Source organism: Adiantum capillus-veneris, chromosome 15 (assembly GCF_014529385.1).
Source record: "Adiantum capillus-veneris isolate H3 chromosome 15, ASM1452938v2, whole genome shotgun sequence".
Classification (NCBI taxonomy): Eukaryota; Viridiplantae; Streptophyta; class Polypodiopsida; order Polypodiales; family Pteridaceae; genus Adiantum; species Adiantum capillus-veneris.
The window spans coordinates 17,664,506-17,681,479 of record NC_140945.1 but is presented as its reverse complement, the minus strand read 5'-3'; the positions used below and the strand labels follow the sequence as shown (position 1 = coordinate 17,681,479).

Here is a 16,974-nt window from a genome sequence, read left to right as displayed (position 1 = left end):
GAAAATGACTTGCATGTGAGCAAGGATAAACAAGGAAACCTCTCCTCAACAATATCTTATCTCACACCACTCAAGTCACACTTACTCACTCCTACTCTTTGCTCTTTTCTCACTCTCCCTCAAACTCACAATCTTTTTTAACTTCTCTCCTCAATTGATAACTTAACCGCTTAATCAACTTTCATAAAAACATGGATTTCTTATGCATCTTACACACACATAAAATCACTAAACATCCAAATAGAAACAACAAAGACTCCTCAGTGTAGACCAAATATCTACACATAAATGAAAGTACATTAGAGCTCACTCTCATTATCCATATTATATGAAATCACACCTCCTAGCTATATATATCTCAATTAGATATGAGCTAGCTATTTCATATTTCAAACAAGAAAATATTTTGTATATTTTCTATTTTTTTAGACCAACTAGTCACTACTTACTCTCTCCCATGATTCCCTCGTCATTGAGATAAAATGATATGGTTTAGTAATTCCCTATTTCCACAAAACCTCGCAATATGTCCTATCACCCATTAGTGTTTATACCCAAATTGTCTCTTTTCATATATTTTGCTATCCTTGGATTTTATCCACTCTTTTATAGTCTCTAATTGGAACCTTGTTTGCACATTTTGTCTCCTAGGCATACTATTGTCCTCTACTCTCTGGGCTTTGTCCCCCTCTTGCACATGTGTAATGTACTACCTAATTATATCATTCCCCAAAATAATCACATGTAATAGAAATCAATTTTTATATATTTTATACTCCTTTTCAGTATTACTAAGATGTTCAATGTTTAATTCTATTGGTTTCTCAAACTCATTCAATGCTAAGGCTTTTTCAAAATTTTGTTATCATAAACACTAGTCTTCACAGTAAAAGAACATGACACAATTTCAATATGAAAATGCTAATACGCAAAGTGCTTCATACGTTGGTGCAGCCAAAAGGTGTCGACTCTAGAAGGTGGCATGGGTAGATGTATGTAGGCAAGCAGAGGCATGGAAAAGGACTGGAGCAGCTAGGAAAATCATGGTTTGGCAGGTAGCAGCGGAATTGTATGCATGATGCGGCTTATAGGCCAAGGGAGGCTCCATGAGGGGCTAATTTGGGTAGCAGATGAAAGAGATGCAAAGTGCAGCTTCTGGGTCCAGGAATATAGAGCTTGAAGTGCTGAAGGAGCAGGTCCTGATGGTTCATCAAACCGAGCTATGGAGCCCAAGCTATTGAAGGTTGAAGTTTTAGTGGTTTGCAGATTCTTGCGGGACAGGGCAACTAGAGACAGGTGATCCAAGTGGAAGTCAAGGTACAACTATGTAGATCTCAATTCATGGAGCCTACCCGTCTTTTTAGATTGCGAATCGGAGCCATGGTTTGCAAGATATGATCAATTGAAGTTTTTTCGGGGGCCGGGTCTGAGCCCACTTGGCCGCATTGGAGAATGTTCCATCTGGCATCTTTTGAGCAGCGATGAAGTTCTAGAGCAGCGTGTGCATCATACGGAGCTAGCACGAGGTGACTGCATGTCAAACGGAGTTCGGAGCAAGAAGTTACAGCAGTCGAAAAATTGGGTGCCTTTGTCCAGAGTTGGTTGCAGATGCTTTGATCAATTTTTGCGCCCTCAATATGGGGTATTGGGAAATCCCAAAGTGCGCTTGGAGCCAGGCATTTTCAAGTCGGCACAGAGAGCTTGCAGCCGGGTTTTACGGCTCAGAAGATGGACCATCAAGGTCCAATGGGCATGCAGGACAAGATGGGGGAAGCCTATTTACAGAGAGGCGACCAATAGGGAGGTCGCTATTGGCCAGAGCTGCAGAGGGAGCAGGAGAAGAGAAGCCACAGGGTGGCGCTGTGTGTTGGGTCACCAAAGCATGAAGAGGCCATAGAAGGGGCCTTGAGGGGTCGGGCTGGACAGTGAAGGGCGGCCAGAGAGCAACAAGGTGATGGCACTGCAGGAGGAGCCGCCAGTGATGGCATTAGGAGAAAGGCTGGAGCGAGGCGGCGTGGCTTGAGGAAAGCGGCCCTTGGCAAGGAGGAAGAGCCAAGCCAGGATCCAGTGGTGGCGGGCCTGAGCACTGGAGGGCAGTGTTGCAGGTGGGAGAAGAGGTGGCCGGGGGTCACATGAGGTCACAAGAGGGAGTGCATTGGACTGCATGGAAGCATGATGAGAGGGCTGCAGAGGGGGCAACCATATTGCAGGGGTGCGCCATCTGTTGAGGTGTCATATGAAAAGAAAGGAAGGCCGAGAGTAGCATGTGGAAGATTGACATCGAGGAGGGAGGGTCCGCAAGCTAAGGTGTATTGTTGTGAGGCACCAGAAAGTGGACCAAGCAATCAAACTAGGATGCTAGTCTATATGGGGATCCATTATTTTACACCCTCTTTGGGATCTTTTGTCTACCTGATATTTGTTACATCTATCCGCGAATTTATCACTCTTTTCTCTCTCTGTTATCTATTGGTCTAGTATATGTGTATCTCCGAAGGCAATGGGTGTATATATGCTTTCTATATGGATGTTAGTGTACACAATTCTGCAAGCTTTAGGGAAAACAGATGTATGTCAAAGATTGGGTAGGGGTTTTTAGCATCGATTGTTGTTGGATTGCCTATTTTTTACATGGTGCTCTATAGGGTTATAGATGAAAGCCATCATGGTATGCTTTGTAGCTGAGGATGTATAATCTAGGTTTGCGGGCTTGGTCAATAATTGTTTGTAGATTTTGTATCTAGGTGTGTGTTTGCTAGGGGATAGGGGTGTTGTGAGATCACTCGGCTATAGAGAGCCATTCACCAAGTGTGCTGGTGGTTTTCCCACTTCCCCCTTTCCATCTTGTGGTGCCCCCACTAAGGAGCTATCTGATGCTCCAATTTGCGGTTAAAAGTGGTGTTTTTTAGCTGACAAAGCGGTTTGCTGATGGTCGAGATGTTTGATGGTCAAGTTTGAAGTTGACAGAGATGGTGGAGCCAGGTTTTGGCCCCATAACTACGGGCGTCATCGTGAGGATTTATTAGCAGATTTTGAATTATGGTTGTTGTCAATGCGTATGTCAATGGATTCAAAAAGGTTACAGACGGTGCCACTATTGATACAAGGACGAGCCACTCTGTGGTTTGATGGCTTAAAGAGCAGTGATCGAGAATCACGGCAAAGGTTGCACAGTCAGTTTCTGGAACGTTTCGAGAGGTGATTACGATGGAAAAAGCCGGTGCAAGGCTGAAGGAGGTACACCAGGATGTAAGTAAATATTTCTCTATTTTCATTGATCAGTTTGAAGCTTGTTGGAAGCAGTTGGAGATTGCTACTGGGGTCAAAAGCAATCAATCTTTGAAGCTATCAAAGCTGTTAGAATGCTTGCATCCAAGGATTAGAGAAAAGGTCAAAGATGGTGCAGATAAATATGAAGACATAGTCTATCTGGCAAAGATAAAGAGCAAAAAGGTGAAGCGAAAGTTGGAGTTGGAAGTGCTAAAGCCAGCAGATTATATGCCTGTTGGCGGAGGTAGAAAAGTGCTCTTGGGTCCAACCAAAGGTGATTCCAATTGTTCAAAATGCCCAGCCTGTGGAGGTAAGACCTACTATTGGTTATGTTCCTTGGAGGTTTCCAGTTTGTGATGTGCATGTGCTGAGGGTGGAAGAGTTTGTCAACAAGGAGAAGCTCCACATCGAGGTGAACCAAGATGAAAAAGCGGTAGTGGATGTGGAGGTTCCGGTATGGATTGAAGAGGTAAAGCATGTTCTTGTGGAGAGTTTGCATGAAAAGGTAGCACAATGCAATCGAGATGCAGATACCAAGGGTTCAAAAGCTGGTGAAGAAAGTTTGCAAAGCGTTGAAGATGGTCAAGATTTTGTGGAGCAGCAAGTGGATGCAGATGCTGATACGGAGTTGGTATATGATGTCGATGCTGATGATGATACAAGCTCGATTAGCTGAGAGACAAGCGAGGAAGATAGAGAGGATGAGTCCACATCCTATGACAAAGAGACAGAATCTTATGGACCTGAACTGGTAAAGGTAAACCTACCCTCTTATATGTTTGATGATATGGTAGTAGCCCATGTGCAAGAAGAGTAGGGAACAGAGCAAGACGAAATTCTTGATGAAATCCAAGTGGTGCGGTCTAGACCTACCGATGATGATATGCAAGTGAAGGTAGTGTGTGGGGCCATGCTAATGGCGGTGCTGATGAAAGTAGAGGTGGAAGGTTCCATGGTGGTGCAACATGTGCAGAATTTTTCCAAGAGAGAGAAAGTGGCCGTGTCTATGGAGAAAGACAAGGATGGTGCAATAGAGAACGAGTTGCTTTCTTCCCAAAAGGAGCATGATGCAACGGTAGAAGAGGTGATTGAAGAGTAGTTGGTTGAAGTTGATGAGCAGATGGTGTTGGTTGGCCTTGAAGGGCCGGTTGACAAGGAAGGGCTCGGTGGCGTTGGAATTGAGTGTGCGGTCAAAGAAGAGGTTGTGATGCCAAACACGGAGGAGATTCCGATGCGGTTGACATGTCCAATGGTGGAGAAAGGAGCATCTCAAGCAGTGTCTTTGCTTCCAGTGAAGGTATGTAAGCTATGGTTGATGCATATGGTGGTAGGTACAGCTCTATGGAGGCTTGTTCGGCAGGTGCAGAATTCTATGCTCAAGGCCTCCACTTTATTTGGTTGGGAGGGAGGGTCAGACATGTGTTGGAGCTTAGTATCATGTACATTTTTTTTGATGATGATATTCTTGGTGCTGCTTGGTATGGAGTAGACAGGTTGCAAAGGAATGCATGGAGTGCAGAAGGTAGGCTGTGGATAGTCTACACACATGATGGTCTAGGTGCTATGGTACGGAACTCTAGTGTGCAGTTACAGATGGGTGGGAGATATCAACCGCAGGTGTTTGATCCAGGCGGAAGCTATGTGATGCAGGGGGTGGGGAAACCCACTTGAAGGTTTGGTAGTAGGATGCAGTAAAACTATGTAAATAAGGTGGGCACCTCCGACGGCGTGTATCGTAGCAGATCTGTGAGAGATGGTGAAGAGGAGAGCTTGAGATGTGGTGCAAGAACTAAGAGAAATGTGCAGAGAAAGCCCACGGTTTTGGTTTTTGCAGGTACTGACAGTACAGCTATCGATACAGCCGTCGGTATAGTCTTCGGAAGGGACATCGGAATGCGCATTCGCACTGCCGTCAAAATACATGCCGGAAGAGGCGTCGGAAATTTGAAAATGAATTTATTTAAAAAATCTTAGATCCCTCCATAAATATACACACATATACCGACGCCCGCCAGTGACGCTGGTAATGTGGTGTCGGAATTCAAGTGACCTCTTGTAATGAAATCACGCGACCACTTAAACTTACCCTTATCTTTATTTGATTCCAAGAATTAAAAGATTTGCAACCTTAGGCTTAGGATTTCAATTGTGTATACAAGGCTTATGGCTTGATATTTCTAAAACTAGAGAGATTTTTTATGCTTTGGCATTCACAAGTTTGGACCTGCTAAATAATCCAAGAGCATTTACAAGGCACAATGGTTGCAAAATAATATGGCAACAAGGTTGTACATCCATCGAACATAGGGTAAAAGTAATGACTTGCAAGTAAAAACTCTCACAAAATTGGAGGCTATTATTTCTTCCTCAGCTTGTGAGCTCCCCAGAACAAAACTTGATGAAGAACATCCTTGATTCAACATACTTAATAAACTCCACTGCTTCACTTCTCGCTGACCCCTTCTTCAACCTTCTTCAGCAAAAACAAACCCCAGAACTCCATCGTACGTCTCAAAAACATCCCAAATACTTTCACACATTAAACTCCAACTCCTACACTAACTCTCTTACTCGAGTTCCATCATCACAAAATACATATGATAAGGAGAAAACATCATCAACCATTTACCCACAACAGCCCACAAACTTCACATGGAAGAAATAACAAACCCCAACTTTGAAAACCAGTTAGTTCCCCAAATATAAGTAAAAATGGGAAGCACACCCTCGCTCAAAATCTTCAATCAAATCTGCCACCTTGAAATTGAGTGTGTTTTTCAATGCTTGTCTATGTGTGGGACTGGATGCTTAGATCTCAGAGATAACTTAAAATGGGTAATTTTTGGAGGTGAAAACAAAACAAAATTCATAAGCTATGCATCAAACTATTGTGCAGGTTGTTGGCAGACAAAGACGCTCTATGTGTTTTGACTTGGAGTGAAAGACGGGGTCCTTTGCTAACGCAACCGCACTCAGACTATCACAATGTAGCACTAGACTCTGTTGTATATCAAGGTCTCCCACTAGACAAGATAGCCACACAGCTTCCTTACTGGAATTGGAAACTACAACATACTCTCTTTCAGTGGTGGAAAACGAAGTGCAATTTTGGATACATGCTCTCCAAGAAACTACCGCTCTAGCGAACAAGAAAACATAACTAGATATGGATCGCCCAGTGTCCACACAAACCACATAATTCGAATATGTGTATCTAGTAATGGATGCATCACTGTTCCCAAAGCATAAGCACTTGCTAGTTGAGCCCTTGATGTATCTCAAGATGTGCTTCACTGCTTCCCAATGCTTTTTGCATGGATTTGCCATAAACCTGCTAACCACTCCCACTGCATATCCAATGTTTGGCCTTGTGCTAACCATGGAAAACAAAAGACTACCAACTGCCAAAGAATACAACACCTTTTCCATCTCTACCTTTTCAGTATCCAATTTGGGAGAATCATGCTTGCTAAGTTTTTTGTATGAAGCCATTGGGGTACTCAATGCTTTCCCCCCTTGCATATTAAAATGTTGCAAGACCTTGTGAATATACTCTTCCTATAAAAATTCAAGTATACCATGTTAGAAATCTCTCTTGATACGCATACCAAGAAAGTGATGTGCATCGCCCAGATCTTTCATAGCAAACTGCTTACTTAAGGTATCCTTGAGAAGTGAAATCTCATCTTTTGACTTCCTGGTTATGATCATATCATCCACATAAAAAATCAAAATGGTGAGGGAACCATTGTTCAACCGCCTTGTGTACGAGAATTAATCCTCTTGGCCCTGTACATAACCCTGGGAGTGAATGTGCTTATCAAGTTGATGTATCATTGCCTTGAGCCTTGCTTTAATCCATACAAAGATTTATTAAGTCTACATGCAAGTTTTTCTTGTGTTGGCTTCTCAATATTTTTTGCAAAACCTTCTGGTTGTTTTATGTGGACATCCTCTTCAAGATCCCCATGAAGAAATGTTGCCTTCACATCCACTTGGACCAATTCCATTTCCTTGATTGCTATTAGACCAAGCACAAGATGCAATGTAGTCATCTTGACCATGGGAGAAAATATTTCATTGAAATCCACGCCTTTCATTTTCTTGAACCCTTTAACAACCAATCTAGCCTTATATTCAGGTCCGAGATCATTTGTGATATACTTATTCTTGTACACCCATTTGCATGGAAATGCTTGTTTGCCCACAGGTAACTCTATCAATTCCCAAATTTCATTTGCTAAGATCAAGCTATAGTCATTTTGCATAGCCTCTTCCCGCTTTATGCTATCATCCATTTGAATGGCCTCTTTGTAGCAAGTGGGTTCACCACAGCCAATGACTAGTAAATAGTCCAATCCTGGCCCAAATTGCTCAAGTACATGAGATGTATGAGTAGATCTTCAAAGTGCTTGATTGTTGGATTTCACTCTCTCTAGAGAAACATGTGTGTGTGTACTAGTGGAGGCGCATCACTAGCACGTCCAACATTATGTGTAACTGGTGTGGTGAATAAACATCCTCAAATCATACTACATGATACTCAATGTATTTCATTGGCTTTCTATGCATCTGAGACTCGTTGAATATCACCTGTGTATAATTTTCTTAGATTCTGGGTGCTAGAGATGATATCCCATCTCTTCCTTCATACCATATCCAATGAAGATGCACTTGTGTGATTTGGGGTCCAGCTTTTGTCTAAGCTTTTTTGGCACATGTGAAAATGTCTCACACCCAAATAAGCATGTCATAATTGGTCTCTTTGCCCGTCCAATCTCCTGTGGAACCTTGTTATTTAGTGGTGTACTAGGTGACCAATTGATCAAATAAGCATCCAACATGACAACTTCTTCCCAAAAATCTTGAGGTAAGTTTGGCCGTAAACTACATAGAAGTGACCCATTCTTGAATGGTTCTATTCATCCTCTCAGCCACACCGTTTTGGGTGTTTAAGGCATGGTAAAATGTCTTCTAATGCCTTGTTTACTATAGAAGTCCTTGATCTCGGAGGACATATACTTGCCTCCGTTGTCACTGCACAAAGCTTTAAGCTTTATACCCGATTGGTTCTCTTCCAATGCTAGGAGATTTTTAAAGACACTAAATACATTTCTCTTCTACTTGAAGAGATAAACCCACACCTTTCTACTAGCTTGTTTGCAATCCTGAGAACGACCGCGGCTACGACCGTGTTTCCTTTGCTTGTCACGATTGCCACTAGCCACATACAAATCACCATGCCCACTCCCATCAATAGATTGATATCGAATCTCCTCAATGAGAACCGCACTAGCAACATTGTTGGAACCTAGCTTGCCATTAGGTGCAGAACTACTTATAGCTGTGTTGAAGGTATCTCATGACGATGGTAGTGAACATGGCCAAAAAATAGCCTTCATTTCATCACCAAAATTGAGGTCTTTTGAAGTAATCGATGAGAATATGTTGTTGAACTCGTCCAAGATAGAACTAACATTATTGCCCTCTTTCATATTCATGTGCATAAGCTTCTTTATCAAGAAAACCTTGTTCGAGGCATTGTCTCCATCCCATGATGCACATAGAGCATCCCATAAATCTTTGGCATTGGTCTTATCCATTAAATAAAGTAAACGGATTCACCAATGTGTATACCATTATCACCATAGCAAGCTCATTCAAGTCTTCCCACTGTTCATCATTGTACACATTCTCTCTTCTTTTATGCAAGGGTGTCATTAGGAAAAGTTTGGACTCAAAAATGGGCCTTGTAAGAATTGTTGATGTGGCATATCTTTCAAAAAGTGGGGATCAGTAATTTTTTTGCAAATAAGATCCAAAATTCTTGGATGTTGGATATTTAGAATCTACTCTTCAAATGCTATCTATTGATATACAACATGCATGTATCGGACATTGCCTTCATGTAGATCTAGAAAAAGGTGATTTTAGATTACCGTAATGGTAACAAAACCTGGATAATTGGAAAAATAAATGGCATAACTTTCATAGAATTCATCCAAAATTTTCGGACCTTGGCTCTTTAGAATCCATTTTTCAAGAAATTTCCAATGATAGGTCATATCATGGGGTTCTAAGCAATATTTAGAGGGGTCTACCAGGTTGCTTTCTTTTGTACAACTTTGATGATGTGGCACTCTTAAAAGGCCCAAAAATTGAGTTCAAATTTTTCCTAATGTATCAAGCCTTTGATGATCAAAACATCTTGCATACGCTGCAACCAAATAGCAAAGTTTGTGCCATCAAACTTTTTTATGTAGTACTCTTCTCTTTTGGAAGCACTACTTGCAGCCATGACTAAAGAGAATGTAGCCAAAAAAAAATTATGGTGAATTGCGTGGGATAATTTTGGCAAAGTTTCCCGTAGAACAAGAGAAAAATTTCAACCAAAAGTAGTAAATTCATTGTGTAAGAACAACTAGAAATGCCAAGAACACATAAAATGGACTTGCGAGAAAAATTCTACAGAGGACGGGGAGAAAATTCTCAAATCCGACAGTACAAAAGTAATGCATAAAGTGCTCAATTAGTGGGCATAAACTACTCAAAACCACTATTGTGTGATTGCCAATTCAGTGTCAAAAGCCCAAGAAACCACCTAGATACATATCCTATGGAGAGGGTACAGTAAGAGGGCAACTCCTGTTACCTATATCATTGGCAATATCTCAACATTCAAGAATACCCCAGTTCAAAGAAAACCTCATGAAACGACCCTCCAAAGGCTAAACCAAACACAAAACAACTAGCCACAATCTCAGAAAGGGCTCTTCTAGTCCGAGTCTCAAATTTGGCCAAGAAAATTGCCAAAATAGCAAAAACAAAAGGCTCCAAACAAGGTACAATAGGCGGTGTCCGCAACTCGATGTACATGAGTGATTGTGCATGAACAGGCACCAAGAATCATTGCGTGTAGTAAAAGTATCCTTACTGGGATATCTACTCTAAAAAGATCTCAATATCACTATGGTGTGTTGAAACAAACATGCATCTATCAGCTCGTTTGACCATAGAGAAGCTGCTGTCAAAATGACCACCAAAATTTCCTAAAACACGTTGTGTTTGTAAGTGTCTAGAAACCTGAAGAAACTGTGTAAACGGGCTCAAAAGCCCCCTCTAATGTGCATGTCAGTGTGGAAATGAGGATGTCGGTGCCGATTTTTTCTACCAGATGAAAATGAGCTAGTCAAGTAGCCGCCAAGAGAGTCAAAGCCAAAAAATGTATCGTAGAGTGAAATTGGTGTTCTTGGTGCCAATGCTTGGTATCACTCCTCTATGGTAGAGGCACCTCACATGTGCATGTTGCAAGCACAACCGTTCACGAGAAAATGACCGTCCACACCAAAAAGCCAATGTCAGGTTGGATGTCAAAATACATCCGTAATGAGAGGTGTCGAGATGTTGAGGTCGTCGAGAATCTGAGTCAATGCCAAAAAATGAAATCAATGTCGCCTTTTGCCACGGAACGGAAGTGTAGCCTCCAATGCAAAAATGTAGAGGAGAATCACCAGTGCCAGAATCAAGCCAAGAGCCAATGACACTCTCTTGCTCTACCTGTACCTCAAGGTCGTCGAAGCCATAGTCCGAGGCTGAGCTGCCACAGGGAGTCGGGACAGTGCTGGTGTGGATCTAGGCTTACTCGCCCATGAACTTGCCAAAAACAATGTCATATCACTCTCGTTTGTGTATACATAGCTGAGAGCGTAGGCCCTCTCTCCTTCTTACTCTATCGCCTGCTCGTTGCTCTTTCTCTCTCTCTGTTTCTCTCAAGCTCTATCTCGCTCACTTTTAAGATCTTTGGTAGTGAGGTTGTTGAGGCATTGGTGGGATAGAACCATTACACACTATATAATGTAATCAAGGTTTTTCTTAAATTGATTTTACTGTCAAAAAATGACAAGCTTTGACGAGTCAGATGATGATGAGCAGTGGGTTGTGGGGATCAAATGCAAGCTTTCACATGCCTTGTAGCACTGCATTTCTTGCTTATGAGTCCCTACTGCCAAAATTTTGCATTCAATTCACCTTGCCTTGCTTGGTTCTACCCGCTCACAAGCCCAATTGGATAACACTAGCGCTCCATTTTTTTTGGATCTGCTATGCTCTGTTCAACCTTCTGAAGGCCTCAAGGCTTTTCACTCCTTCAAGCTCGACTTCCAAGCCTTGCTTGCAAGATTACCTACCTGCTCACCTTGCTCGGTATGCCTTCAATTGCAAGATGCATTCAAGGCCTAATTACAAGCTCAATTGCACTTCCCTCTTTTGCTTTACATTTGCCTACACCTCAAATTGCTACTAATGTTGCTTCCCAATCATCCAAGCATCCAAGTATCCCTCGCTTGGGGTCGCTGCACACGCGGGTAGGGGAATGGGAGATTTTGAGTCTTGGGGTCTTGCTCCTGGGCTCTAATACCTCTTGTGGGAATTTGTGTGGTGAGTACAAGAGAGGGAAGGAGAGAAGTGGGAAGGAGATTAGCATACACAGTAGGTGGGTGGAGCTTTAGACAGTACCCTCTCTATCTCCTTATTGACATTGTAACAAATACTATAAGTGGGTGGGCATGCAATCAAAACCGGCCATGCGGCTTGAAACCTAACATGAATCTACTTCAGCTATGGTAATTAGAGATACAAGGACTTCCAACCATCTAGGAATCATCTCTATTGAGAACAAATAAGCGTTTGGTAAATCGGTATCTATCCCTTTTAGTGCTTCCCTAGAAGTGATTCTTGATAGGTGATCTACTCTTTCGTGTCTAGTGCCGTTTTTGACTACCATTGTGAAGTCAAACTTGAGTAGAATGAGAAACCATCTTACTATTATTCCTATCTTGCATGGTTTATTCACCAAATAGAGTAAGGCTTGGTGGTCTACAAAAAACACAAAACTTGTTAGCTTACAAGTAGTGTTGAAATTTGTTAACCTCATACATCATTCCAAGGCCCTCCCTTTGTGTGGTGGTGTAGTTCTCTTCTGCTAAGTTTAGCTATCGGTTGGCATAAGAGATAGGAAAATCCATTGTCCCCTAACCTAGCTGATTTAGTATGCAACCAATAGAAAAATTTGAAGCGTCAACATGCACATGAAAAAAATTGTTCCAATCTAGAGTCTTCACTGTTGGCGCTGATGTCAATGCTTGTTTAAGCTTCTAGAATGACCCCTTTACATTTCTTTGTCCATTCAAAATTAGTGATAAGTCCATGAATAGGTTTTGCAATGACTGCATACATGTAGATGGATCTATGGTAATAGACACAATACCCCATAAATTATTGAAATTCCTTGACATTTTTAGGTCTCCACATCCATCTCCTCATTCTACAGTTACTCCAAGTTTTCTTGGCTTACCCCTTTCAAGCCCATCTTTTCCATGGTAGATTGAAAATCCTTCCATAGATGTGGTCGTATCTTGATCAACTCACCCAATGTGATTGTGCATTATATTGGAGTCAACATAATTGATTGCAAATTTACCACGTCCAAAGTTTTCTTTGGTCTATTCGATTTTGATGTTTTACACACCAATGAATTTTCTTCATTTTCACACGGATATGAATGTAGTGTCTATAGAGTTGAGCTTTTGATAAGCTTGACTTCTCGGTTCCCTCTTCTCCATACAAGGATTTTTCATCTAGCTCCATGGGTGGTTGATCTAGACACACTTCTTTGATAAAAGATGATTTCGAAGTTAGACTCCCATCTTTCACATCCCTAACTCATTCTCAGAGGTGGTTTGGCCAGTCTTCGTTAACTAAAGGAACTCCATTTAACCCTTCCTCACTATTTGGAACTATTAGTTTAGGCACATGAGTGTTTGCTAGAGCTTTTCTCAACTCTTCATCGTTTTTCCTTTTCCCTTTGTTCAATTTGGTTTCAATTTCAGCTAGTTTTCCTATGAGTTCCAACTAAGGCTTCTATTTCTCCAACATAGATTGTGTGATTCTCACTAAGTTTTTGTAAGCTTCAAGTTTAGCAGCTTCCATGTCAAGTGCTGGGTAATTTTTTCATTTTGTTTCTAATGTCTAACGCGCTTTCAATCCTACTTGGAAAGCTTTCATGGTTGCATTGATTGGTTCATAAATTTTGTCCACCTAGTGCAGATCTTGGTTTTGATTCTTTAAATTTTGTTGAAAATGTTTGTGTCATTTTCTCTACCTTATTTTGCACTTTCTCTCCAATTTCTCTATGTTTCTTTTGTCTTCTAAGATCGTATCATTTGCGTCACTCTTTTTGGAGTCTCATTAGGAAGAGAATGAAGTCTAGGTGGGCCTCTTTATTTGACAGTTTAAGAGAGTCAAACCTTTAGTATTAAGAAAGCAATCAAAGGAAAACTTTTGAATTCAAATAGGTAAAACGGCTAGTTTATTTGAAGTTCAGATTTTTCTCCCAACATGAAATTTGAAATCTAGCAGGTAAAAGTATATCATGTAACATATCTATGGAAAGAGCTCGATGTGTAGATTATAGATCCATAACCTCCACTCAAATCGGAGATCATATGTAGGAGTTATGGAAGGCCGAAAATCATAAATTTGTCATCCCTCTTTTTGGAAGGAAAGTGCATCCTTTGACCACTCCTACACACCCACCATTCTTGCACACATGGCATGTATCTATGCGTCCAACTGTTAATCACCTCCATAATCTTGTGGCAAATAAAGAGGCCCTCCTAGACCCCATCCTCTTCCTAATGTTTAGAAGTTTATTGGGTGTTTCAAAACCATTCGCACTTTTCTCTCGATTAGCTCTACATCGTGCTCTAGTAGTTATCCAAACAAGAACTGTGGGTTTCCCTTTTGATGAGCCACTTGGCATGACATGAACTATATGTATGGTTGCCTTCCCTTTGTTCATTGGATTCCTAGAACAATCTTCTAGAAAATGTCCATCCTTGTGACCACACTCCCCACAATATGTTTTACGTTCTTATATGGCTCATGAGAATAATTTTTTCAATGGTCGTTCGCCCCGCAATTTTGTTATTTTTGGTTCTTGGTTTAGGCATTGGTTTTATCATGAGTGATCTAACCCCTTGGTTTGATATGAAGTAAATTGATGTGGCATTGGGTGGTGCTCAGTAAACATGTTCCACTGTAACGAGTGTCTGAGTGTACCACTCATCCTCCATTCCCATTGTCACAAAACTCGCTTCATTGTAAGGCATGATTGGTACTAGATCTTGTTCATACACTTATCCTTTAGGCAGCATGTACTTGATTAGTACATCATTGTTTCCTGGTAGCGGTGGTTTTTGGCCTAGTATGGGGTGTGGTCTTTACATATCCATAGGTGGTTTTAAACACTTACCATGTTTGGTAGATATCTAAACATGGGCTGTCCTTGTTGTCTCATTGGCACATACTGAACATTTCCACTATATTTAGGCTTATAATAGCACTTGTTTGTTTCATGGTTTGTCTGTTTCCCTTTGATGGCACACTATCTAGGTTGCATTATATGCCCGTACCAAAAAAGTATACATATAGAACATCATTATTCGCCAAAATCCTGTAAAATCACTGAATAGCCAATTTTTTTCTTTTCAATCAAAATATATTTTGATAAAAAAATATACTTAAATAAATACAATCCCCGGTTTTGGTCAAAAGCATAATTGGAGAGCAATATATAGCTAGAGACTATTGAGATATACTTTTAAACTTGTTTCAATGTGTACTAACTTTTTTTTTTGTGTTGTGTCAACTTGTGTGGTGCAGTAGTTTTTCTCTCACCACAGAGTTGGTTTGAAGGTTATATGCCACTTCGTGGTGTGTAGCCATCCGGCTCACTCCAGAAGTGAGTAGAAGCTAGTCTCTTTTCTCGTGTTGTGCACCCACTTGTCTCACTGTAAGGAAGGGTTTTAGGACATACTTAGATTCTCACTCGTGTGGTGCAGTAGTATATTCTCACTATAGAGCTGAATTAGAAATTAGTGGTTGACTTGTGGAGTGCAGCAGGCATGATGCTATACCTCTCACTTCAGAGTGACCTATAGGTTTCTCAATTTTAGATCAACTCAAATCATCATTTGTACCATGTAGAAATGCAAGAGTTCTTCTCATTGTCAAACAAAGAGTGGAGAGATGCATAGTTTACGCCCTCTTCATCTCTATGTGATGCGCTATTTACTCTTGTGCTTCAAACTCCAAAGTCACGTCATTGTTCAACACTAGTTGACTTAATGTTGTCTTGGATGTGGATACATACAATATTTGGCATGTATATGAGATTTTTAAGTGGTCCGTTAATGTTTGTGTTGTGAGTTCCACACATGTCATCAGGGATTAGATTAATTCAAATCATCGTTCATATTGTAAAGAAATATGAGGGTTACATTTGTCTACCTAAGAGTGGAGAGATGCATACCTATGCCCTCTTCATCTTAGCATGACACACATTGCCCTTGTACTTTCTGATCCATAGCTACTCCACTCATCAATAGATGACTTGGTGTTGTCTTGAATGTAAATATGTACGTCGTTTGACCAGAATATGAGATTGTTAAACTCTTCGCTGATGGTTGTGTTTTGCTTTCCACACACTTCATTAGGGATTAATTTGATCAAGCTATCAATCAACATTACAACAATGTCTAGGACTTGTTCTGAGCGTACCTCACACAAGCTCGATTCTCACATGTACACTCTGATCGCTTACATGTATTATGTAATGCACATAACGGGGTCCACTACTTGTGATGAGCATCCCTCACACTCCTAGCCTGCTCACCTCTCTCCATCTCTCTCTTTGTGTGTTCTCCTCTATATTGTACAATGTATGGATTGCAATCATAATATATCATTTTTTGCTATATATTATGTCAATTGTTTATGGATTAGGGTCATGACACAATTTTGATAGTTTACCCTCTCCTCTAACAATGTTTATGTTTTAAAAAATTTATCTTGCAGATATGGTGGATACTAAGTTGGTGAACATCAACAAAAATTTTCCTTCAAAGTGATAGTATGTCACCTTCATCACATGTCAGAGCCTGAGCTTCATTGTTGCCTAAACCCCTCTACTCTGAAGCATTATTACCAATTTAGAGAGGCTTTAGCAAAGTCTGTATTTGAGCAGTTGTAGATCATATTTACGCCCACTGCTTTTGACATATCTTTAATGACATTAGGTTCATTATTGAACATGGTCAAGTAGTCTATTGGATAGATTGCAAAGATTTTTTAGGATCTAAAAAATCTTGAAATTACTTTCCAGGCATAGCTACTTGCATATAACTTTTGCAGCAGCTGTATACTAAGCTCAAGAGCAAGGATAAGCTGGAAAGAGCAACAAATTGCACAAGAGTGGAAGCTAGCTCTTTCAATGCTATTGAAGAGACAGGAGCTATTGATAGATAGAGTCTGTAGATAGTGCCACTCTCGCTCTCGATCAATCTCAGCTCCCCCTCTATTGCATTTTTTACTAGAAACTATAATCTTCAACACAGGCTTCACAACTGGGAGAAGGGAGATGGGCACACGTGAAGCATGTAGGTGTCATACATCGTGCATTTAAAGATCCAGTGTATAAGATGAAGATCTTCAGATTCCACTTGCATGGATCCACAGTGGATCAACAGGTTAAAGACGAAGCCAAAGTTTTGGACATCACTCATCGTGGCATTATTTATCCACTTGCCATGTTCCACCACATAGAGCATCCAAAGCTCATTTCACGTTTTTGGAATGGTGGCCATA

General features: G+C 40.9%; 1 pseudogene; it reads right to left on the bottom strand.

Annotated features, from left to right (window-relative positions):
* Positions 1 to 469: 469 nt before the first annotated feature.
* On the bottom strand, positions 470 to 942 carry LOC147440344 (uncharacterized; annotated as a pseudogene).
* Positions 943 to 16,974: the final 16,032 nt, after the last annotated feature.